This window comes from Rhineura floridana, chromosome 2 (assembly GCF_030035675.1).
Source record: "Rhineura floridana isolate rRhiFlo1 chromosome 2, rRhiFlo1.hap2, whole genome shotgun sequence".
NCBI classification, from domain to species: domain Eukaryota; kingdom Metazoa; phylum Chordata; class Lepidosauria; order Squamata; family Rhineuridae; genus Rhineura; species Rhineura floridana.
Window position 1 is genome coordinate 59,676,230 of NC_084481.1, and position 6,007 is coordinate 59,682,236.

Here is a 6,007-nt window from a genome sequence, read left to right on the forward strand (position 1 = left end):
GAGGAGAACAGGAGTAGGCGGGGAGAGGGGTGAGTGGGCGGAAACTGAAGCCAGATCACCAAGGCAATCGAGCTCAGCGCGGCTACCGCTCTGCTGCTGCTTGTACGTGCGCTGCTTGCCCTGGCTGCTCTGTGCCCTCGCTCGTTCTCTCTGCGAGGTAGAAAGCCAAATAATCCATCGGTCACTTCCTCTAAAAGGCGAGGGGACTGGTCCACGTTCTTCTCTGCGGATGAGTTTGGGGTTTTGTGTGCGTGTGAGAGAGAGGTGCGCAAAAGCGGGCTTGGTGGCTTCTCTGCCGTGCCAGCCACTGCCTTCTCTCTGTAAAGAACCTCAGAGCTAGCGCGGTGTTAGCTTTATTATATTGCAAGGATGGGAGACTAGTGGCCCTCCACATGTTGTTTCTTGTTGTTATGTGCCTTTAAGTCGATTACGACTTATGGCGACCCTATGAATGAGCGACCTCCAGTAGCATCAATTTTAAACCACCCTGTTCAGATTTTGTAAGTTCAGGTCTGTAAGTTCCTTTATGGAATCAATCCATCTCTTGTTTGGTCTTCCTACTCCATTCTGTTTTTCCCAGCATTATTGTCTTTTCTAGTGAATCATGCTTTCTCATTAGGTGTCCAAAGTATGATAACCTCAGTTTCATCATTTTAGCTTCCAGTGATAGTTCTGGTTTTATTTGTTCTAACACCCAATTATTTGTCTTTTTCGTGGTCCATGGTATGTGCAAACCTCTCCAATTTCACATTTCAAATGAGTTGATTTTTCTCTTAACCACTTTTTTCACTGTCCAGCTGTAGTCCTGTTTTTGTGCTTTCCTCTTGAACTTTCATTAGCATTCGTTTTAAATAATTCCTGGTTTCTGCTAGTAGTATGGTATTGTCTGCATATCTTAAAGTATTGATATTTCTCTCTCCAATGTTCATATCTTCTTCATCTTGGTCCGGTCCCTCTTTCTGTATGATATGTTATGCGTATAGATTAAATAAATAGGGTGATAAAATACACCCATCTCACACCCTTTCTGATTGGGAAAAAGCAGGGAAATTGTGCAGTTATAGTGAATGCACCAGGGGAGCAGGAGACCTGACCTCCTCTCTGAGATACTGGACTGCCCTACACATTTGTCAGTATATAAACACAATTTGTGTTTGTCTTTTACAGTCCAATCCACTTCCTGTGTAGTTTGGAAGAATTTGGTAACGTGCTTCTGAGCATATGGTGAGTGGTGGCAACACCTGCAATCAGCCCAAATAACAGAAACAAGACATGTGCTGTGCTGGTCTTGTGTTAGCAGGGAGAAAGCAACAGTATTAAAAGAGTTGATATTGTTCAGCTAGTCACTTTTAATATGTTTGATTTACTTTGCAATTTTAGTGAAGCTTCCTATAGTAAATCATTTTCTTTTGCTTCTGTTACTGTGAATTTGTGAAGTACAGCAACACTTTGCAACACTAAAAATAAGCTCCAAACACAATTGTGGAATAATGGCATTGACTGTTCTGCAGAATAGTTTCCAATGGAAATGAGTATCTCAGTTTGCACAAGATAAAACAGTGGAAGGTGAAATATATTCTAGCAAAATTCTAGGTGTGCTCTTTGTTTTTAATTGACCATGCCCACTTTTTTCTAAGTGGAATAGTTTAAGCATAGCACGCTGAAAACATGCATCCTGGGCAGGCCAAGTTTGTTTTTTCCAACAGCTAGAGTCATTGCTTAAGTAGCAACATGCTGTAATCAGTCTGATTTTACATCAAACTGCAGTTTCAGATTCAACTGTTAATGTGCCCAAAATAGAAATAGAGCATAACCTTCAGTTTGAAACACAAAAGGCTGTCTTCACCATCATATGACATTGACCAATAAAAAGGCTTTGAAATTAATAAAAATAAATTTGACACAGATTTCTAGGATGAATAATGAGAGAAATATAGTTTTCTAGGTTAGATTCTCTGTAGAAACAGTAGTAACACAGAAAATAAGCAAAGTAAGAAGAACACAAAAATACAAAAATGTAATTCTGCATCTTTGGAGATGACAGGTGTTGCCACCACTCACCATATGCTCAGAGGAACATGTTACCAAATTCTTCCAAGCTACACAGGAAGTGGATTGGACTGTGAAAGACCAACCCACATTGTGTTTGCATTTTGACAAATTTGTAGGGCAGTCCAATATCTCAGAGAGGAGTTCAGGTCTCCTGCTCCCCTGGTGCATTCACTATAGCTGCCCAATTTCCCTGCTTTTTAAAGTTTGATAGAAATATTTGTTGGCTATAGGTACGTTCTTAAACTGCATTTTTTTGCCTATTAGTGAATTATATCACACTCTGAGTCTGTAATCCTCTGTACACTGATGGCACTATCTAAATCTTAGGCACAGCAGGGTTTAATGGAGTGGTGGGACCACCATTGCAGCCCTGGAGCTGGTGCAGCAATTAAGACTGATGCCATTGTGTCAGATCTCACCCCTAGAACATTCTGTTTTGGAGTTTTCACTTAATTGCCGACAACAGGAATTCCACCGATGGCACTTCCACCTATTCATATGTTGTCAGGTGGAATGGGGCACACCGCACCAGCTGCATTGCTCCACAGGAAGAAACTGGAACGGCTGCCTCCTTCTCCATCCCAGTACAAAGGGGATTGGATTGTACCCTTGAAGTCACTCAGTAGCGCTTACTTCTGGGTGAATATGCGTAGGAGTGCATTGTGATCCTAAAGCACACACAGTTAAAGGGCAATGAGACACACTTCCAAGGAAACATGCTAAAGCTTGAGATGCGCAACTGGCAGAACCAGATCTCTTCCGGTGAAGGATTTTGTGTCTTGCAAGGCTGTGACTCTCTGCACACTCCCTTGTAAGCAAGCTCCATTTTTCAAAGTGAGATTTCTAAGTAAACATGGATGGGATTGAGCTGCCTGATAGCAGTCCCAATAGCAATGCTTCACTTTTGTATAGCACTTTCCTGTGTTCAAAGAGCTGCACATGCATTATCTAGTTGCCATCCTGACCGTAATCCTGTGAGACAAGTCACAGTATTTATCTATACCTCATATTGCAGATAGGGGGACTTGGGTTGAGAGAGCAGCTTGCTTTAAGCCACCTAGTGAGTTTGTGGCAGCAAAAATATTTGAACTTGGGATTTCCTGACTTAACAGCTCAGTTTCTGCTAGACCAGGTCTCCTTCACACTTATCCTACACAGGCTGTAGCTCAGTGGTAGGACATCTGCTTTGCATACAGAAGGTCCCAGGCTCAACCCCTGGCACCTCCACAAAGACCTGGAAAAGACCCCTCTCTGAAATCCTGTAGAGCCACTGCCAGTCAGTGTAACCGGAACAGAGCTAGATGGACCAAAGGTCTGACTCAGCATAAAGCATTGTGCTCTGCTGCACTGTTCACTGTTGATGAGGACTGCTAGATTCACAGTGCAATTCTATACACATGTACCCAGATGTAAATGCCATAGTTCAATGGGACAATCAACCAGAGATTCATTCTAGGTGGTGTTTTAGAGGTACAGTAGGGCCCCACTCATGGCGGGTTACATTCCAGACCTCTGCCGAAAAGCGAAACCCGCCGAAAAGCAGAACTCGGTCAATAAAATGGTGCCTGACGCCTGCAAAACGCCGTGAAAATGGAACAAGCGCCATATGAGTGGGGCCTTACCCTAATTGAAAGCTGCCGTATTAGCGGGATGCCGAAAAGCGGGCCCCTACTGTACTTTTCAAAGTAACTCCAGCAATGTGAGCATGATGGGAGTATCACAGCAACAAAGTGTCAAGAAAGCGGGAAACCCTAATTTGATTTAATCACCTATATCAGTTGAGTAGCCAGTTGCGGAGGTCAAGCAAGGAAACATTATTTCTATTGTTACACAAAGCTTAAAAGCAAACCTTATGTTACATGCCTTAAACTCTTAAATATACAGAATATCTTAAAATATTATGAAATGTTTTAAATAAGTAAAAGTTAAACTAGTTTTGCCGCATAACAATAATGAACCTAGGCAATCCTAGGGCACATGTGGCCCCTCTATGATGCAGCAGTGAGGAGTTTGGAAGCTTTCTCTTCATTTTAGATTAACCATAATTGCTGGGTTTTGTGAACCCAGACAAATTGTGGTTAATCTGAACTATGATTTGTTGAAATAAGCCAACATCAAACCATTATGAAGCTGGCTTGTTTTTACAACCATAGTTAAGATTATCGATGATGCCCTAAATAGCAATTAGTCTAAAGAAGAAATGGGAACTTCCTTGCGACCATGCCAGAGGAGGAGCGGGGGAATGTATAAGCCCAGAGCTCATATAGATTCATTCTTGTAACACTAAAACGTGGTTTAGCATTACATCCAAACAGCCAATACCTTGGTTAAGGTAACTGACCTAGAGAAAGTGATGGAGCTGAGAGGTTTGTAAGCAAGAAATTCAGGGACTTGGCAGAGAGGTTGAGCCACCATGCTGACAGCTTTTCTGCTGTTACAAAGAATAGAGTCTCGGAGCATGAGAGTGTCATAATAGTAGGTCCCAGGCTATGGTCTGAAGGCACATGAGGCCAGCTCCCTGCTGAAGCTAAGCAGGGTCAGGTCTGGTCAGTGCCTAGATGGGAGACTGCATGGGAACCATATGTAAGCCGCCTTGGGTTTCTATGAAAAAAAGAAAGGCGAGGTATAAATGTAATAAATAATATATAGTAGTCATTAAGGATGCTTGTGCATGTTTATCTGCTTTGTGGTGTCATTAGATCCCACATTTGTATTGAGTTAAGCAAGATATGTGAATTTGTTTCCATCCATGCAGTGTGTGTATCTATATTTACTTTTCCCTTTAAACTGGGTAAACTCAGATGAATCCTTCTTTAAGAGATAGTCACATATCAAGTTAAGTAGACATTACATTTTGAATGCTTGAAGGCATAACTGCATATCTGTGAGATTCTTATTTTTATGATAATACCACCTCTAGAATATAAATTAGGCCAGCATTTATTAATACCAGATTGTTCACAGGGTTACAGCTGTAAATATTGGGCTGGCAGAGGCATACAAAATAGTCTGTGCCTGACTTCAATCCTAGGCACTGAAGTCAAGTAAGGCTGCAGCTCTGTTTCTCTCTGTGTAGGGCCACCCAAGAAACTGTGGATAAAGGGATCCCTTTGAATCCACTAGATGGCAGAGTTTAGTCGGTAGAGTCAGTTCTTATGGCAGAGAGTCAAATTACATATTAGATGCAAAGATACTTGTTTTTAAACTCAAGTGGCTGTTGTTTCTAATGAAATGTAGCTCAGCAAAAGAGGCAGTTTGGAGTAGAAAACTGGTATGAGTAGGATTGAGAGTGTTTACCCTTTTCCCATCTGCTTTTTCTGTGGCAACGTCCCTTTCCAGCTGCTTTTCTTCCTACAGCAGGGATGCAGATGTGTCTATTCTTCATGATATATTATTGTGCAGCTCTAGAAGTTCTACTTTGTCCATCCCGTTAGACAGCCTGTGTCCCTATGGATAAAGAAGATTGTTCCTCAGAGTGCAAGGTCTTGGTAGGAACATAGGAAATTGCCTTATACCGAGTCAGACCATTGGTCCATCTAGCTCAGTATTATCAACACTAACAGCTCTCCAGGATTTCAGACAGGGGTCTTTTCCTGGGATATTCTGCATGTAAAAATATATATTCTACTACTGAGCTATGGGATGGGATTATTATTAATAATCTCTTCCGAAGCCCTGCTGAGCCCCATCCTTGATTTCCCTGGACTAGAGCCTTGAAGTTTTGGTGGCCAATTCACAGATGTTATTAACAATTTTATTTGATGTTTTATTGATTCATCTTTCATATTATCTGTGAATATTAGACTGAGTTCAGTGACATTCTATTGATTTCAAAGGAATGTTTAAGCCTGCAGATGGAGTCAGGATTCCATCATATTCATCAATTAAACCTTCTACTAAATGGTCTACTAGTTAATTTTGAAACAAAAAAAACAAGGAAAGGCATGGGTTTTGA